The 20890-nt window shown below is 40.1% G+C and overlaps 1 protein-coding gene across 2 annotated transcripts in view; it reads left to right on the forward strand.

The window, feature by feature from the left end:
- UNC5C (unc-5 netrin receptor C) overlaps positions 1 to 20890 on the forward strand; it is a 257215-nt gene that overhangs the window by 101467 nt on the left and 134858 nt on the right. The gene's annotated exons all lie outside the window — the stretch shown is intronic.

A 20890-nucleotide genomic window follows, 5' to 3' on the forward strand; every position in this document is an offset into this window, starting at 1 on the left:
AAGTGCTCACTTGCTCTTTTCTTTACTGTGATTGTAATGAATGCTTATCACAATACATATGCAAGGCAAAAAGCGCGAGTCAATACATGCTGAAACCACGCAGGCGGCATTCTGCTCCAGATGCACTCACCCAGGAATAAAAGCCTCTTAATATCTTCAGAGCATTAATATGCTTAAAGTGGATTTAAAGAAAAGGTAACAGAATTGTGAATTAAATATTGATCCTGGTATTTCATTGTCAAATTGCAGGCATTCAGTTGCCCGTGGATTATTCTGCCATCGAATCATAGCAGCTAGAGATGGAAAAGCCATACAATTATCCCATTCATTTCCTTGGCAATGGAAGAGTGTTCTCCACAGTACATTTTCATAGTGGTTGAAGTTGATTATGTAATTCCAATTACTGACAGTGTACTGACTACTTAGGCTGTATTCCAATTTTTGTCAGCTCTCCCATCATGTTAGCTCCTTATCTAGAGGTCTGCCCTGCCTTCTGGATGGGGATCGTGTTAGTGGTTTTGAATAAGAACTTGTAAATTCAGCCAAAGTTTCCCCCTAATTTTTTTTCTGTTCAGCTTCATTTCTGACTGCATGTGTTCTTGATTGACCTGCACTTTATAAAATTAACAAGAAGAGTAAAATGCCTCCAAATGAGTAATTTAGGGAGAGCAGATATGTCAGTATTTCCCAGCCATAATTATTTTTCTTTCAATGTACGTGGTCACTAGCCTCCAGTGGATGCCTTTCTGATTTTTTATACTTCTAGATAAATTGAGGCAAAATATCTCTGCCAAAATCTCTAACATTCACATAATTTTTCTCCCTGCCACTAGAGAATTATTCTTCAGCAGTCCTTAGTTACAGAAATTAGTCTGATGAAAAGGAAATATTAGCTTTCACTGCTACCAGTAATCTCATACCTTAGCCCTTTAAGGATCTTCTCTCTCCTTAAAACTGCCCTTTTTTATCCCAGACCATTTTGCTGTCAGGGAAAAATTAGCTGCACATTGGTAAACATCAGAGGGCAGGGGACAGTTTTCTGATTTCTCAAATTCCTTTAAATCATTTATTTATTCACTCATTCAATTTTTGGCCAGTGAATGTGTGTGAACAAGGGTTTCTTGATGGGACTGGGCAGCCAGAAAGGTACCAGATGGAAAGGTTGGCAGAGATGGGGGTCATGGGAGAGCGAGGATGAGTCTGTGAAGTTTATTTAAAAAAGAAAGCACTGATGATTGAGCTGAGGGGTAAAGGCTGGTATGGGTCTGGGGAGAAGATTAAATGCTTGAAAGTGGATAAAAGGACTTTTCTTCTCTGTGTATGTGCACTACAGAAGCAAGTAGCAAATGGCAGCTGAGGCAACAGCAGCAGACTGGAATATGCTTTGCATCCCTGAGTGCTGCTGGGCTGTGTCCAGCACCATGGGGGGACAGGGCGTACCAAGGGGCTGTTGAGCTGCTTGTGCCCACAGATTTCAGCTGTCCCTGGAGGTGATGTGAGTGTGAAAGGAAAGCCTTGTGGCTCAGAGCAACATCAGGAAGTTTCTGAAGGGACCATGGTAAAGAGGCTTAGTTTTGACAGGTGAGGGTACAGGACTCCCAGATGAAGTGACATCAGATAAATGACTGTTATTTTCAACCACATCTCCGGTGTGGAGTTTCGTGAAGGAAGATTTCCAGGCACAAAGGGAGGAATTTGACTGTTTCTGGGGATTTCAGCCAGAAAGAAGTAAGTCAGTAAAAGAAAGTCCAGCTTTAAAGAAGACAGACAACCATGTGACAGCAAGTCTATTAGACCTCCGGGCACATAAAATTAAAGAATTCTGCTCAGTCACAAGATGACACCAAGATATGTCAAGCTTTTGTCCTCAGAGCTTATGAAATGGCTTATAGTCTTGGCTTTGCTTTTACTTTGAACATCCCAATTGAGTGCTGAGCAAAAGAATAGCCGGAGAGCAAGCAGGCTGAAGATGAGCCTGTGCAACAGAGCTGCTTCTTTGAAGGTGCATGGCCTTTCACTGCCACACAGCTTTATCATCTGAGGCTCATCAGGTTTTTAACCTGACAAAATGAACTAGGCAAAGGGAAAGGAAATTGCACAAAGGGAAATTGTTACATCTGCCTGCAGTTTAAGCTGAATCTTGAATTCAGGTTACAGAGAAAAGTAAGGTTCACAGGAGTTACTTTAATATTTCAGTAACTGCTGTCAAGACCATAGTTGCACTTATGACTGGCAAAGTAGAATAACCTACAGGAAACATTATCTGTGATGAAGAATTCACAGTCTGAGACAGGGATACAGAGTGTAATATTAAAAGGAGCTACTGTCTCTCCTGATAGTTGTTCATGAAATAAATGTATTGCCAGTTATTGTAGCTATGCTATGTTACCTCCAAAACAATTGCCACTGTTACCTCCAAACAATAGTTTGTGGATTTTTATCTTCTATTTGATGGTTCACATGGCCATTCTCTCTGAATGTGAACTGTGTCTCCAATACAGATGGCTATCTAAAGCGAGAAATCATCCTCCTTTTTTCTTACCTTATATTGGTGTACAGCTTATGGCACATGCAATTGACTGCTCTCAAACCTCAGTATGTTCCATATATTTCTGTCCCTTGCAATATGAGTCTGAAAAAAAAAGATGATACGAAATTGTGGGTGATATGGGCCCCATGGGCCTCATACCTTAAGCAGTTATCTTTGAACATAAAATTTTTGTTTTAATAGCACATAATTTTATACTTAGAACCATGATGTTTCATGATTACGTACCTCTTATAGTTACCAGATTTTGAAAATTCCACTACTTTCATTAATTTCCATGCCAATTCTCATGTAAAATACTTGTGTTTGAACAGATGAAAAAAATTTGTTACAAAGAAGGGATCAGATATCTTTCTGGACAAGGTTGAGTGGGCTGAGATTAAAAGAAAGGAGATTCACATAGATCTCCTGAAAATCTTTCAAAGGAGAAAAATAATTAAGCATGGGGATAGTTGCTTGGAGAAGTGGTCAGGTCTGCACTGATGAGCTTTAAAAACTCATTGGGTACATGTCATAAGCATGTTCTAAGTTGAGTGGATTTTGCCTGCAGACAGTTTTTAGTGATTTCCAAGAGTCAGGGAAGAAAGAATACAGGTCTTGCACCAGTTGCTAGTGTTCTGCCTGGATTTACCTCTCCTTGTGCAGACAGGGTTGTAGTATTAAAGGTTTGTAAGCACCCAAAACAGTGCTGTATTTGTAGCAGTGCAGTAGTTTGGAATCACAACATAATTGCAAAGGAAGGTCAGTGACCTTTTTGGGAGTTAAATTATGATCCAAAAGGGAGTAAGTTTTTGGCAAAAAAAATAGCCAAATTTAGCAAAGCAGAAGAGAATAAATCAGTGGGCAAATGCCTTTCTGTTATTGTTTAAACTGTAACGCTCTTCTCTTTCAAGGTTGCTTTCCAGTTGAACCTTAGGCAGTTGCAAACAGAAAGTTTAGGACCTCCTTCCTGAATAAATAACAGCTCTGGAAAGCAGGTGCAGATTTACAGGGTGGTGCAGAGACCTTGGCACTCCATTTACACTGTCGGGTACAGAGTGTCCTCCCAGTTCATACAGTGTGGTTCACAACTCTTCCATCCGCTCGGCATGTAGTTTCTTTAAAAAGCAGTCAACCTCCATTCTGGATGGCATATCGTAATGACAGGTGGAGGAGACTACAGAACTCCAGTTTTGCAGCTCTTCTCCCAGTAGATGTTGCCATCAAGGCAGTTCTGGAAAGAGAAGGAGAAGAGGTAATTCCTTAATTCCTAGTTCTTTTGGCTTACTGTGATTATCTATTTCACTGTGAAATACTGAAGATGTGGTTCTGGTGCTTTTGCTAAGAGCACTTTGGTACAAATGCTGATAATCACGCATGGCCCATGCTGGTTGAAATACTCTCCAGCAACCCAAATGCAACGATGCCATCCCGTGAGCATTGAACCACTCTGAGTGACTACTTGATTTCAGTTATTCTACAGAACTGCGAAATGATCCCCACTGCATAGGAAATGAATGTGCATGGGTAAGAATGGACAACCAAGCAAGCAAATACATGTTTTCAAGTGTTTTATGGTTTTTCCATCCAGCTTTGCACACGAAGGAAAGCTTCCTGGAGAGCCAGTGTTGGACTGTCAGTTGAGGAAACTGAGGAAGCGTGCCCATGTGTGTGCTGATTTTCAAAACAGCCATCCTTGTTTTGGGTGTTGTTTTCCAGGTGAAACAAGAGACATGTTCCCTTCCCTCCTGCACAGAGCTCTGAGTGATTGATATAGTATGCCCAGGAAGAAAAGAAATGCTTGTCCAAAAATAATTTCCCATATCTTTGAGAGGAACAAGCTGTACTGTTTTTTCTTTTGATTTTTAGCATTGAAAGTTCTGCTTTTCCTCTTTAATAGATGACTGCATTTGATGAAGGTTTTTTTGAACCGCCCAAATGGTCAGGTGTCGTGGATCTATAGACAGCTGTTGTTTGTTTAGTAGATGATGTCTCTGTTATTGTAGTAAAAGACAGGCCTCAGTGAGCTGTAAGTACACTCTGTTCCCTTGCATGATACCATTGTCCAAATGTACATTTCAGACCTTCGATTGTTTGCTCTCCAGTTTCTTTCTTTTTTGTTACTTTTCCCCCTCCCTTTCTCCCACCAGGTTATTACACTGAAATAAGACCAAACCAAGTAATTCATGTAATAACCCTTTCAGAAGGAAGGAGAGCTTTCTTTATACAACAGTTGTCATTTCAATCTTATTCACTGTTGTTTGCAAACCATTGATGTTTGTTCCCCTGTTACTTGAATAATGACAATGAACATGTATGTAGTGGATACCACTACTGCAAAATGCACCTACCTACCTGCATGAGAAACTGGTAATTGGAAATGGCACACTGTAATCTCCTTTTCCAAAGTTGATTGCATGTCTGCACTCTGGAAGGTTAGAAAGGGAACTGTTGGTTAGAGAGTGAATGGGATTTTGTGATCAGATGAGCAGCCAGATGAGAACTTAAACGGCTGACTATTTCCTGTCTCTCCTCGTTTTCCTCCTATGATGTTGTTCTTGTAGATGTAGAGGAATTTTAGGTAGTTTACAGGATCAGTAGAGTGCCATCAAGCTCACTAGACATTAATTTGAAAATCTAAAACTGTAGGGTCAGAGGAAAAAGTGGCTTTGAGGAAGCCTTTTTATCAAATTATATTTTCTATATAAAAGTTCACCTTGCTTTGTGTTTCACATACACAGATATAATTATAAAAATAACTTGTCTTGTGATGCCTTGACCCTTTTGTTTCTGGTTCTGTTTAGGACTCTAGTTTGTAGAAGTTGGTGTTAGGTGCAAGGCCTGGAAAATACCCCAATGGGACTTCTACAGGAGTTAACCTTTCCTTGTCTTGGACACTGCATGGTCATTATTAGCTTATGTCAACTGGGTTGTTTCCTCTATTTTGCCTCAAAGCTACTAATCTGCTCATCTAGAAGTGCTAGTGCAGTGTAATTGAGAATAGAGAGCGCTCTGAACATGCCTGATATACAGGTAACACTGGGTTGTACCTTGGAGTCAAATCCATCCTGAATCTGCTAAATCTGAATCCAGGAGGAGAGTGTAATAGAGAGAAGGAAAGGAAAATGTGAATTCTTTGAACCTTGGAGAGATTATTCGGTTCATCAAACTCTGAGTCTAGGCTTTCCAAATAAGATCACTCTGCCCTTAACTCTTCATGCAGTAAAACCGAACATCTGATATTTCACTTCTGATGAACTACTGGCAGAAAGCCCAGGAACACAGAGCCTTGAACTGTCCCACAATAAACATTTCAAAGTCTTCAGATCTGTGAGTGGGAACTAAGTGTTCCATAGGATCTGGGCACACCCTGTGGCCAGGATTGCATCTGACCGTGGTTTAACAAGTGCACTTAAGATTTAAAAATTGCCTTCAGATTCAGAGTTGGATTGAATTGCTGGAGGATGTCCTCCCCTCATAGACAGAGAGTTAAATTTACATTCCTCATCAAAAGATCACAAGGACAAGAAAGGGTGACATTGTAGGTTGTTTGATACTCTTCTGAATGAACAAAGTTATTTGTTCAGTATGGAGGAGAAGCTCGACCTCCTTTCAATATTATTTTTTCTCTTCAAGCATATCTGGCAGAATTAGAACTGCAATAAATCTGTCCTAATAATGATGCAAATGTGTGAAATTTCAGATCTCCTTCAACAACCTTTTGCTCTTAGTTTGTTTCTTTTCGGCTGTCAAGCTGCTGATTTCAAGCCTTCCTTCCCCTGAAACAACACTTTACTGGGGGGGGGGGGGGGGAGAAACTTTCTCATTTTTTCCTGGCTTCACTTTCCATTCTCCTCATTGATACTCCAAAGGCAAATCTCTGAGGGAGCTGAATAATTGGAATCTTCAGGGTACGAATTGTTCATTTTCTACTAAATGTGAAACCCATCATGTTGAACTGTGAATACAGCAGGATGCACTTAGCAGGTGCATGAAAATGAAAATAAAAGGACACTGACTGAAAGGAGAGGGAAGGAAAAATCATGAAAGTGACATTTGCTCAACTCATCCAAAATATACAAAACTATTTTAACTGCTTTCATAACAGATACCATGCAAAGAGACCCAATTAATTTTATCTTCATGCTGCTATACAATCTGTATAATTCTTTTGGTCACCAAAATGTCTGAGGTACATTATATTATTCATACAGACTTCACTCCTTGGTAAAAGAAATCACATTTAATCTCATTTTCTCTTCATCTATGGATTGATCTGCCTGTGAACAGTTCCAAATCTTAGCAGGGAAAAAAAGTGTAAGTAATAACAACCTGATAAATTCTGGAAGAAACCTTAAAGAGAAAGCATATTTGCATCAGAAATCCGTGTCTAAACAGAGGAGCATGTACTATGTGAACGTAATATGTGATTGTGTTTAAAGGTATGTCTTCTGACTTGGTATATTGAAGTGATGAAGTGGAAGAGATCACAATATCCTTACAGTTCTCATGAGGGAAATGGAGGGAACACTAACAATATCAAATGAAACTCTTAATTCCTTGCATAGTTACAGGGAACCAAATCCATTTCTACGATTCCTTGAGCCAGATTTGCCTTTGGTTTCTGCTTCTGGAAACCAGGAACAGTTGAATCAGCAAAAGAGAGGATTTTTCCAAAACTCTCAAATGAAAGTGCTGGTTCAGTTGAGCAGTCTCAGGGAAGTGACAGGAATTTTCTGAAACTTCTGTGCAGGAATGCAGGATGGGAAGGTCAAGTTGCCCTCCGGTTTCAGGAATAGGTACCTTGTTTCCTTTGCAGAACTGGGGCCAGGTAAGTCCTAGCATTTTCATCATAGTCTTCACTTCAACCTGTAGTAAATGTTACAGGCTTCTCAGTATGCCTGAGCTGAATGTTTTGATCTACAAGGATATCGGAGGGGGAAAATAATATGATCAACTGGAATTTGCTTAAGGCAACAGAGTATAATTGGTTAGCAAGTGGGTACGCTGAGGTTCATTCTCCAGAAACTATGAAGAGGGAGGATGAAACTATGAAGAAGGTAGATTGATTTTGCATTTAAATGTGAAACTGTCTCATTTTCTGGTTTCATTGTTAGCTCAGAAGCCAGTCCCATTTGAAGAATAGTTTTCTCGGGTTTACAAGGCTTTCAGAAAGCTTTGGTGCAGTTTTCGGTCATCTTCATTCAGCTCTGTACAGTGGTCTGGGTAAATCTGGATTTATAAGGAAATCAGAAAATTGCATACAGTTCTTTTTCTACCTGTGGGCTAATACTGCCAATTTTCATGGAACTCCAAATGCTGCATTTGGTATGTGGGCCTAAGTTATTTTTTTAATCCCCAAAGAACCCAGCATTTGATGCTTTATGTTTATGTTGTCTCATCTGAATATAAATCAGAAGTGTAAAACTTGTTTATCTACTCAAAGCGAAAGCATGAAAATTAGTCTTGTAATAAAAATTGAGTTTGCTAAATCTAGAGACTTAGCTGAGATCAGCTCACCTTTGAGAGAAAGTCCATAGTGTACCTGTGGCCATTTGACATTCAGTAGGTGGGAGGACCATCTGCATTTGAACATGGAAAAAGTAAATTGTCATAGAAGAGAGGAAAGCAGCACAACTTTCACTGACAACAGATTTCAATGGCTCCTTTTTGTTCCGATGAGAACCGAGAGGGAATTGAGACCTCATCTGGAGCACCACTTATTCTCCAGTTTGCTGCCCACATAGCCCCATCTCTCCCTGCCCCTTTCTCCCCGCAGATCACAGAAGTACAGGCAAGTCTGCCTCAAGGGCTCGTTTTTGCAGTTTGCAGCATCTTCTCCCATCTGGCTTGATAACCACACAGTAAGTGTGTATTTGTTACAATGTGGGTGGGAAGCCTCTTAGAATATAGGACAGAGAGCCTGCCCTGTATTACATGTGGTTTTTTTTCATTTAACAAATACTCATTTATCAAGCTGCTGAGGGGAGAGAAACCCAGGTATTCCTGCCTGTGTGCCTGCTAGGATTTAAAAAACATCTTTAGAGGTATAAACAGACTTGAAACCCCACAGGATTTAAAGACAGCCATAAAGCATATGCAAGCTTTTAGAAAGATAACTTGTTAGCTCCATCTTCATTGTGTTTTTACTGATTCTATAAAACATCTTAAAGCAGGGATTTAAAAATGCTTCCTGTATTCCTCCTCATGCACTCATCTTTGCATGGTTTGCACATTTCAGGAGGCTTATTTTGGAATACTGGATTTGAAAAGTGCTTCTCCTTTTCATTATTTTAAGTCATTTTCTTGGCAGTGACTGTGCTTAACATTAATGCCTGAACTAATAGGCAGAGTGAATATCATTGACCCTTATTCTCTTCTCTTTATCAGTCCAAGGGTGAACGTGAAGTTAATATAGTTATGTTGGTCTGAAGTTGGCATCAGAGGCTTATGCCTGTTAAAAATGATCATTTGTGTGTTTCTTTTAACACAGACAATGTTTTTAGGCTTTTGCTTACAATACACATGCACACAACTACTTGAAGAATCCTACCTACTTTTTTTGTCCTCTAGTGACTTTATTTATGATATAATTGTAAAAGAAAAACTAGGTTGGCTCCTCTTTGAGGCTATGACTTTGATCATAGCATATCACATTGTACCTTACTTTACTTAAGGGGGGTTCTAACGAGAACAAAAGTCAGGAAAATTTAGAACAGCAGGGAGGGCCTTTCCATTCAGAGGCAGATTATCTTTAATCCTCTTCCCTTCCTTGTGCCTGATGTGATCTGCACATACAGGCATCCATGTGTACACAACTACTTGTACAGTTTAAGTTTCTCTTGCCCTCCCTCAGAGCCAGAAGCATAAATCTTGTTTCTCTAATAAAGGCATTTAAAGCACAAAGCTATGAAAATATTCTCTCTGTTTCTGTGTGGGGTATGTCACTGGCAGTAGGAATCATTTATCTTCCCTGTCACTTAGTTTCCTTGCTGAAGTCTCTAGGGGCAGCAACATTTGGTTTTCTTGAAATTTTCAATAAAGGACAGGCAAATAATGTCTTTCTCTGGCTTTCCCCAGCTTAGTTCTACCGAGAGTGTCTTGCAGGGACAATTACCCCGTGCCATTGCTGGAGTTTTGGTGATCATTGTTATTGCAGCATTTGTCCCTTTCCTGACAAATCACATTATTCCCGTGGCTGCAGACCATTAGCGGGCCCAGGGGAGGCAGGAGAGAATTGTGGCTGGCAGCTCTCCCCTGGGCAGAGACAGCCCAAGAGGAGGCAAGCAAAAGAAGGTCAAAAAAAGAGCCCATTTGGGTACTCTCCTGTACCTCTGAGCTGCCAGCTATGTCATGCTTAGTGTACTTGATACCCACTTCCCTGCCTGGGGCTGGCTTCTGTCTTAGCTTGGCAGTGCTGCACCCGCTGCCCTCCCTACACTTTCTCCCTTTGGGGAGGGGGCCTCTTCCATGGGCTTCTGACTCTGCCAAAGCATTTGGCAATACACAGTCACTTAAACATCAGCAGTGCCTGGAAATCATGCCATTTTGCTAAAATACCCTTTTTTCTTTGCCTTTTGTGTGTATTTTATTTTTAGCTTGCTACTTGGTGTAGTTTCAGGCTTTGGCTTCCCTGGCAACACAGCCAGTAAGGATAGCAGATGTCATGATCTAGCTGAAGTTTTGAGGTCTGCACAGTTAAAAGTGGCCAGAGCTTTTCAGCCTCATGTCAGGCACTGCACAGGCAGCAGTTTGGCACTGTCAATGTGGAACATCACTGAGGCTGAGAGAGCAAATATATCCATGATGTTGCTCATTATATTAAAATGGCTCTATGCTAGGTGGCAGTTCTCTCTTTGTGACATTAACAGTAGTGAGACAGGAAAGTCTTAAGACATCAATAACTAAAGCCTTATCTTGATTTGAAATTCTTCCCCTGTTCAGTTCCTGATCCCAAACGTTCAGCTGCAAAATCCCCAAAGAGGGCAGTTTGTAATTCTTACCTAGATTTTATGTAACCAGCTGTTTTTACTGCATCCCAAGGGTGACGTGGGTCTCCAGGTGTCTTACTTAAGCCTTATTAACTCACGTGTTTCTTTTCTAATATGGATGTTCCCCATTACCTTTTGACATGTAAAGAGAAGTGAAGATGCATTATATATTTCCTACTATATAGATTTTTCTGTTAATCTAAATAGCTTGCTTTGGAGAGACAGAAGGGGATGGTGGTGCTTTGAAACATAAACACAAAGGAGTCTCTGGTCTTCTTTCAGATTGCTTTACAAACACTGAAGAAAGCTGGGTATTTTATCACTTGTAAAGTCCTTCCTGTTTGCTTTCTTTCCCCAGAAATCTTCACCCCAGAAACAGCATGTACATGGGTTTCATGTGTGCCACTTTCATATGGCACTGCACCTTGGTGAAAAGACACTTTTGATGTGTTAGGCTGATTTAACTTATCACTTCAGTTTAGCATCTAGACTTCTAAGCACAGCTGTATTGGCAATTGTTACCATTGGAAAACAGATGCCTTGCTCTCTCAGTGAGGCAGCAAATTTGCTTGAGGTTCTTGCTCTCTAGGAATTTTTAGGTCTTGTTGGTATTTATTTGTAGTATTTCCATTTGCTGTGGACAAAATGAATATGCTACCACACCAATCCTTTGCAAGTTTCCATTGTTAGAATTTATGTAGAGTATGTGTGGAAGCACATGAATCAAAGCGGTTAAAGAGTTTACCCATAGCAAGATTAGTTCCTTCGATTCTCTTTCTACCTTTGCCACAGACAGTGTGTTATTTAATACAGGTGTTTCGCTGGGAATCTCAGTGCCCTGCAGTAATGATCACTGCAGATAATCAGCCTCTGTCTACAACAGAAAAATTACTGCATATTGGATAACATAGTTTATCTCCACTGGGACCCCGATGAGGTGCGTTAGCTTAACTGCACAGCCAGCTGACACAGCGTGCTAAGCACCAGCTTGGACCGTGAGATTGGAGATGCTGTGGTGCTTGGTAGGGCAGTGGTTGTCAGCCATCTGCCAAGGCTGCAGTCCCTACTGCTGTTAACAGTGCGGGCACTGAATTCCTAAAATACTCCTTTCAGGGCCCATAGCCATGGCTGACACTGCTGCATTCTGGTCGGGTTTAGCTGTGAAGCTCTCCTGGCTTTGGTGGCACTGCTCAGCTCTCCTGCACTGTTTTACTGAACATAGCAGGGCACTTTGTTTTAGCATTCTTAAAAATAAGTGTCATGTTATTAACACTGGGTTTAAAGTAATTTGTTTAGGAAGTGCACCATTTAAAGTTACTGCTCTTATAAAGAAGCCATGTTACGCTCTAAAGACTATTTGAGCTTTTAGTTTGTTTTGCTGGTTTCTGGGTGGGTTTCATTGGATGCAGCTAAGCTTTAGAAGTACTGATCAGGTCTGAGATTTGGGAGGGCACCTTGATGGCATCCCAGATCTTCCTTAGAGTAAAACCTGAGTGCATGGGAGCACAGCAAGAGCCATAAGCCAGCAGCAAATGCCAGGTCCTTGTGGAAGCTCCTATACAGGCAGATATAAAGCAATCCTGAGCTGCCAGTGCAAAGGAGCTCCGTGACAGAAGAGGATAAAAGGAGCTTTTTGAGCAAACATTAAGACTTTTGCTTCTGAGAGTTGGTTTAGCAGTGCTTTAGACTTACAAAGATGTTCGTACAGCACCTATGAGTTAAGATCTTGATCCTAATAGAAACTGTAAGTACTATGTAATGTTTCTTACTGGTTCAGCTGAATAAAAAAAAATAAAATAATAGAAACAGCAACTATGATGAAGAATGAACTTAAGAAATTTTTTAATTTCCTCATATAGTGTTGGTTAATTTGTGCATACAGTTGTTCTCATGAACGTCAACAGGACTGTTTGTGGGAATAAATAGGCTAGTTTTTAATCCCTCAGGTTTTCCTAATAGCATCATTATGTCATTTAAAGCATGAGCAGCATTTATCTTGATGACCTCTTGTTATTTGAGATCAAAGTCAGATAATAGTTGAAAATTAATTCAACTTAGCAATCTCATTAAAAAACTGTCTACAGTATGACTTTCACAGCAGTTATTTTGAAGGCTTCATTTTAGTCCTTCACTGCAGCCTTTCCTTCCAGAAATCTGCTTCTTGGCTTGGGGCACTAATTACGACTTATATCAAGAGTCCTGTGCTCATTCCTGTGTCTCCCAGCATCACCAGACTCACCAAATGGGAAATGAATCAAATTGCGAAGACCTAAAAATCTGGCAAATTCTAGCCTTGAGTAAGATAAAATACTACCTACATCAAGGTGAGTTGTGAGGGTTTGATAGACACATGAAAATTCCCTGTAAGTGCTAACGTATTACTGGAATTCAGTCATGTTCCATTGTTATTTTTCTAAGGATAGGGGTATGATATTTATATCAGAGAGACATGTGTGAACCTGTGTGAATGAAGGTGTAATAATTTCAGAGTTGCTTTCTAAAATATTTTTCTTACCTCCTGTCTTTTTGAAGGGTCTGGAACTAGTACTTCAGTGAAGACCATTTTCACTGTCTAGTTCAGATTTAGTATAGCATATGTCAGTGGTGGTGGTGAGCATCCCATTTTGTAAATTAAATTCCAGAGACAGAAACAGTTCAGCTTTTGTTTAGCTTAAAGACTTCTTCCAATAAGGCCCATTTATTGCATGCACTGGTAACAGAGGAAATAAAACCAACAAAAAATTAAGATTCTGCTTTGCTCTGTTGAATACATCCAGAAAGTTTCCTTTCTAATCATCTCCCATTTAATGGGTAAATCTTGCTGCTTGAAAAAAGGTATTCAAAATATGATGTAGAACAAACTCGAAGTATTTTCCCCCTAAGTTATTAACTCTTGCCAACCCAGTGGAGGCATGGGTTATAAGAGAGAGTGTCTCCAGTTATGTCAGATATCTACATTTAGGCAACTGATTTAAGCCCTTTGTATGGTGATGGCAGTATAATTAATTCATACTATGTAATAAAATATGCATAAGTAATTAATACTGTAATGAAAGTGACTTTCACGTTGTCTAGCATTAGTAGGAAGACATGGTACTGAAAAAGACTGCAGGATTTTCTTTCTATGTGTTTGCACATATGCAGAATATATAAAAATATTTTTGACTTCTTATTGCATTGGGCCCATCATCTAAAGCAAAAGAAGAAAAGTTGTATTACAAGATATATAATTGACCTCAGCCTGAAAATCTGTGTTAAAGATGGAAATTGATCTTAAGATCTATTTGTAAGCTTATGGTACACTCATCAGCACCCATTTAATGGGAATTGGGAAGATCTGTATAGCTTTTCAATATTTTTTCCCTTGGTCTTTGCTCCTGAGAATGATGAATAAATTTGGAGCAGGGGAATTCCAGAGAGAAAAGATGCAGTGCTCCCTTTGACAGATATTTCCAAAAAAGTTGTCTCTTTCTATATATATGCCCATATATATGTATTCATGTGTGTGAAATGGAAAAACTCAGGAAATTAAATGTCAATAAATCACTGGGACCAGACGACCTTCATATGAGATTTCAAAAAAAGAGAATTACTATAAAAATATGTCTAGATTGTCACTGAAAACAACCTCATCTATTAAACGAGAATAGTTGCCAATTGAAAAGACTTTTTAATAGACAAGAATAGCAGCAAGAATTATATTGTAGCCACTGAATTTAATCTTCATTGTAGGAAAATAGATGTATTCAGTTTTAATAAATTAACATACCATTACTTTTGATGTTCTACAGTCTTTGACTGGCTTAACAAAAATATGTAAAGCAATGCAGAAGAAAAACCCCTATGTCATTAGAACATAGATATAACTAATTTTTTGTTATAGAGTTCTTTTTACAAAGTCTGTTAATGAAATTTGTTAACAAGAGGATAAGAGTAAAGTTAGATCTGTTCAGAGATTAAGAGAAGGAATTAGATTACCTAGATTATAGATAGGAAGAAAGAATACAAGGACTGATATCTGTACCTCAGCACAAAAGGAGGTTATTAATATGTAACCATGGGGTTCAAACCTAGACTGAGTGTCATTAAACATATTTAGGGTAAGAGCTGGAGCAAGGAGGTGACTGTTGGCACAACTTGTTTATGCAGCTACACAGTGCATTAAAAATTCCTAAGAAAGCTAGAAACTTGGGCAGTGTACTTCAGTATAGCCAGGTGCAATGGAATGCATGCAAAGATCAACTTGGTAAGCACTCATTTTGGATTAAATTCAGCCACCCCTAGAGGAGATAAAGGGATGGAAGATAACCTGTCCCTCTTAAATTAGAACACACCACAAAGGTCTTCTAGAATAAATTCAGCCCTGTGGCTGGAAGGAATGAAGACGAGCATCAGGTGTTGTCTGGGTGTCTGAGGTGGGTAAAAGCACTGCCTGACTTTTCTTTGCTTGAATAGTAGTGGTAGCTGTGACTGTGTCTCCTGGAGTGTTTATGCAGCATGTCACTTGGTTCAGGCATCTGGGCAGCTTCCCTTTCCCATCCCAGCACAAATGTGTAATGAGCATAATTAACCTTACATAGCCAAGCAGCACTGAAGAGAGAGACAGCTAAAGATATCCGAGTGGCAGAGAAAGATGATGAGTAGATACTGATATGTTGCGCTTTGTTAAGGAGGAGATAATGTTGCCTTTTCACCTTCATTAAGGGATTCACTTTTGCTCATTTTATTCTGACAAAGAAAAAGATAGCAAAGAAAAGAATGAGGGAAGGAAACTCACCAAAGATGAGACGAATGGTAGGTACAAGTGTGAAAAGAGCTTCAGCAATGGAGACTCGAAGCAATGCTATGAAATCGTTTTGTCTCCCTTCCTATGCACAGGCTGTAACTAATGATTTGGAGACCGTTTCTGCAGGAGGCACTTGCTATAAACCCCAAACTAATTGATTCATTTCACTTCTAAGTATGTCATAGGGGAAAAGTCTGCTTTATCTTCTCTACTCAGGGTAGCAATAAAGTCCTACTTGTACTCCTTTCACTTCCAGCAAGAATTCTGCATCACCAACTTTCTCAAGCCCAGCTTTGCAAAGAAAACATCTAGAGACTGATTTTTAAAAGCAGGCTGAGATCTGGTTTCCTCCATGGGATCAAAAAGCTGGATTTTTCACAAAAGATTTATGTACATCTCTTCCAAATTCTCAGCATCGAGCTGAATAGGAAGTCTGCTTGTTTTAAGAGTTGGATTGATAACTCAGTGCAGTGGGGATAAAGTATTAGCTTCTGATGTTTGCCAGGAATTTTGTATCGAGGCATCCTAGAGGAGCAGGAAGGAAGGCCTCATGCCTGACATTACAAAACTCATCTCTAAATCCAAATATCTCAGAGTCTGGAATTTCAAAAGAGGATGTGTTTTATTCCACAGTGTTTGGAGAGTTTGAGAGGTCAGCAGAATGGGACTTTCTTCTGGTGTGATTTTTCTTCTAATTAGACAAAAGCCAACTTTTCCTCAGAAGAAAAACCTGCTTCCCCAGCTCTCTCATTTCCTCATGGAGTGTGCTGTTGGCAGAAAAAGGACTTAATTCTGAAATCATTGCTACCAGTTATACAGCTAATTCCACTGAAAAAGTGTAGACCAAACTTTATCTCATTAAGACAAAGTCCAGATGCTCCATTTATGTGTGCTTTAAAACCAGTGCAGTAAAGTCTTTGAGATACACGTAACTGGCAAGAGAAAGCAGAGTACAAAAGGGTAATAGTTCCACTCTTCTGTTTTAAATTAAGAACTGTGATGTGTTGTCTTGTCTCCAAATAGAGATCTCAACAAGGACATGGATTATACAGCATGCCAAAATTACTTTGGGTTTAAATTGCAGGAACAAAAGGAAAGAACTCTCTGACAGACATGAGATGCTATGAAGACTCTTTAAGAGAGAGTAATGTAGGAAAGAAATCAGGATGCCAGAAATGAAAGAAATAATGTCAAATTGTCGTCTTCATTATTTTCAGGTTTGGAGGGGTGATAAATGTTCTTTTGGGCCTTTGGCAGGGGAGCATTTCTGTCCATGGGAACAGGTGGGAAAGACTCTCTCCCAATTAGCCAGACTGTCTGAAAGCCTGTGTGGGGAGAGGTTGATGACAGACCTGGATGCCTTTGTCTCATTTCACGGATACTCTGTAGTACAAATTCCTCTCCTGCCTCCTGGGAGTTCACTCACAGGTAATAGAGAGTAGCATTTTACACAGGAAGAGGAAAAAACCCCTACATTTAGACAATTCTCATTGGGAAATTGTAGCCCAAGGCTGTAATAAAGATGCCAGTTTCATGAAACTGAAACAGGCTTGGACATGCTGAATTATGGAGTAAGGGGAGCCCAGACAATTAATAGTAAAATTGCTCTTAAATATAAATGAGAGTTTAGAATAATGTTTTTGATAATAATCTTTTTGTAATAGCACAATAAAGTGATCTACACTCCTTGCCTTGCAGAGATGAACTCATTTAAATATGTCCTCTATTTCCTCAAGATCAGGCTTGGATAATCGACGTGTACCATAATGTCAGTCATTATTTCCTGAGCACATTGACAAAGTTTGACTCCATTTATCCTAAGTGCTGAATTTAGCTAGGGGCTCTGCAGACTCTGTATTGCATTGGCATGACTGCAGCTGTAATGTACAAGATGTGTGAGATGGGAGTGGTGTGGCCACTGAAGTTTCTGCCTCCCCTGGCAGGACAGGGCAGAGGAGTGCAGTGCAGTGCCCTGGTGGGACACATGCTGTGGCTTGGCTCACCTACTGCAGGGCAGGCAATGCTCTTGGCAGGAACAGGAGGAAAAAGTTGGTTATGAGGGATCTGTTTATAAGGCGAACACTGGCAGACTTTTTTAGTCTTGTGTTTTGAGTAATCCAGTAAGGTTTTTAAATGTGTCCCTTGGAAATTATACACTGGAAGATTGCACATAGCCACAGCACAGGAGACGGTGTGGAATTGCTGCCTTATCTGTTGATGTTGGCTTCACAAAAGAGTGTGGCAGAAACTATGGCCCCAAACTGTCTCCCTGCGGAGGGCCACTAGCAACCCAATCTCATGTCTGCGCTGCTTTATAGGGCATTGATTTTCTCTTAGGAGTGGATAAAGCTCTCACTAAAAATCAAGGACAAAATCCCTATTGATACCAGTGGAAGTAGAATCCAGCTTTTGTGATTTAAGTGGTGTGTATAAGGAGGGATCTCTGTCCCAAAGAAGAAAGCCTCTAACTCTTTTAAGCTTGGTTGCATTCATCTTACAGGCGATCTGAAACAGGTATTATAAGCATCCCAGTTCCCTTAAGTGCTTTCTGGGGGAAGCGCCAAGTACAGCAAAGCTTCGTGTTATTTCTCTTGCCTCTTGACTAAAATGGCTGACTGATATTTGCAGAGATAGCAAAGCAACAGCTTTCATGTTTGGGGGGAGCCTGCTTGTTGCCCAGGATGCTGCGATTCCTTTCCACCTGGGCCAGTGCCCTCCACCGACTGGAAAATCCAGGCACAGCATAACGCCCTCACCTCTGATCTGGCTGTGTCATCACTGGCAGTGAAAGAAAAGTGACACATCTTTGTCATATCATCAGGATGAATGATTCTATCCCTAGAACCCTATCCCTTCTAGGGATAGGGTTAATTGGCTTTTTAGGGTGGTGAGAGGGAAAAGAAGGAAAGTGTGACAGCTGTTTCATTAGATGGGATGCTGAACAAAACAGTTAAGAGACTGCACCCCCCAGAGTTAACCTTTCCCGCCTGCATTTCAAAGCTCAATCATGAGGTTAGGTTTGAAAAGGCTGATGGGGTGGAGAAGGGGAGGTTAATGTATTTTATTAGTGTCTGCTAAGGGGGAAAAAAAAAAGCTTTTCTTTCATAATGACCTGAATTATTCTCTCCTACTGTAAATGAAATGACAGCTCACCTGGGAGAAGGGAGAGGGGATTTAAAGCCAAATAACGATTCATAAAATCCATTGCTGCAAGATAAATAAGTTTTGAACATCTAGTGCTAGACCAGCTTTTCTGCATGCAAAACCCTTATAGCTGAAAGCCATTAAGTCAATTAATACCATACAATACATCAGAACTAGTTCATGCTAACAGTAGGTGAGCTCAAGAGAACAGATGCCCTGGTCCAGCTGATGTGCTCAGCTAGGGCACTGTCCTGGCAGAAGAATGTGGATCCTGGCTGGGCAGCCCAGGTTTTTTTGGTTTGCCAATGGCTACTGCATAGACTTTTTTGTCTGATTCCTACCTCCTGGTGTTTACTTTCTGTACATTTTTCTGGCTTCTAGGCCAGCATGAATGTCTCTTTGGCAGAAATTTGCACAAGGAAGGTACCTTTAGGACTGGTCTTCTGAGCTGGGGAGGCACACTGCTCAGTGTTTTGTGTTCCCAGATAACACCAGGCTCTGCTATGTTCTGTTTCACACTGCTGTAAATCCAGAGGAAATCTGTGTCCTATCAGTTTACAGTGAGGAGAGAAAGAGACCCACTGCGGCGAGTGCATTGTACAAAATGAAGTAATAAGTCAGTCTGGGTCTCCACCTGGCCTTGTCAAAGGGCAGGCAGAAAGACATGCTGTGGGGAGGTGGGGTGAGATGGGGGGGTGGCAGGCTCAGTTTGAATGTTTGCCCTTTGAATTAATTCTGGTTGACCTACTTCAGCAATGATTGAAGAATTTTTTATTCGGTTTGCCCTGATCTATCCCCTGGTGAGCATGTGCTTGTTATTTTTTAATGAAACCATTTTCACAGACTGTTGTTTTAGGTGTTGCGAATGGAGGAGAGTGAGGTTATTTTTTGGTTCGTATTCTATTTTTTGTTTCTTCAGGGTTCCCAGCACCATGCAGTTGCTTTTAACTGCATGCACACAGCGTACTCCCAGTTCCTCACTCTCAGCTCAGCAGGTTTATTTTCACAGTAGATAAAAATAGTGTAAAGATATAATCATTGATTAAAAAAAGATCTCTCTTGCAGGAGTCATAACTGAGTATTTTTGTCTTTCCTTGCAAGTCATGTGCAAGTAGACTTGAGGAGCATCTTGCTCTGGCTTTAAACTTCTCTGGAGCAGTGGCATTTGAACCTTTAGAGATAAAAAGTATGTAGGATGGGATGCACTGAAGCAACTGTGAAAAATAGCTATTAATTTACACTGTGTGCTTATGTCAGACACAAAGAGCTTGCCATCCTGGATGAGATCACTGTTCCATCTTGTTCTCTGTCTGAGGAAAGTTCAGCATCTCTCCCATCTCAACACATACATGCACATTCTTCCACCAAGGTTGTTTTACTGCAGATGTGCAGTAAAAGTATCAAAGGGCAAGATCCTGAGGTCTTTGCATATTTGGAAGCTTAACTTCCCAATAATTGCAGTAATTCTCCACCACTCTGGAGCTTTTGTTGTACAAATAAAGAGGCTCCAGGGATAACTAATTACTTAGTGACTGCAGATCCAGGGCTGATTGCCTTTTGAAGGTATTACTTTGGCTCTGAAGTGACAGGTATGGTAAAAAGCAACTTTAGGGTTTTGTTAGCAATCAAAAGCCACCGAATTTTTATCGAATTAAAAGTTATCGCATTTGGTTTTGTTAAGTGATACAAAGGAGGTTTCCTTGTGGCAGTCTGAGAGACACTGTCATGATGCACCATTCCCTATCAGCTCTTTGCTGACAGTATCAACTTTCCTTTTGTGGGGCAGGAGTCAGGGCAGAAAGCATGGAGGTTAAAAGAATGTCTTGGTCCTTTTTGCGATTTAGACTTTTTTTCTGTCTTTAAGAAAGTAATTTCCAGATTTCTGGCTATGAAAGAAGCATTAAAAATGTTGATTCTAAATATTATTCTGAATATTAAATAAAAAACCCTTTGGTTTGTTGAGTGAATGCTTCTTAGGCAACTGGCATTTGTCATAGTTCCAAGTACCGATTACTGACTTAAAAGAAAAATTGACCAAATACCAGTAACTATTTTTCAATAAATAAATAAATAAATAGTGCTTCTAGAGAGGGATGATATAGTATTGTTATTTGTTGTATCATATCACTGTCACTAGCTATGTGACGTACGAGTTGAAAGCACAAAAACCCCAAAGAAGCCTTTATCTTAAAGAAAGACATATAGCTTTAGTCCCTTCTTCTCAGTATAACTTACCAGGAACAGGTTTCATAATGGGACACTATTATCATAACTTTAATCTTATTTAAGTTCAGAAGTCTTCCTGCAAACCTCAAGGCCTAGAGGAAAGACCTTTAGTAAGTTATCTTAAGAAAGCAGATTGCCTGTGAATCACTTCTTATAGTCCATAAAATCCTTTGTAATTTACAGAACAGCTGTCCATAATAAAACATCAGAAAAGCT

Source organism: Manacus candei, unplaced genomic scaffold (genome assembly GCF_025592945.1).
Source record: "Manacus candei isolate 608988 ecotype Guabito, Panama unplaced genomic scaffold, ASM2559294v1 h1tg000028l, whole genome shotgun sequence".
NCBI lineage: Eukaryota > Metazoa > Chordata > Aves > Passeriformes > Pipridae > Manacus > Manacus candei.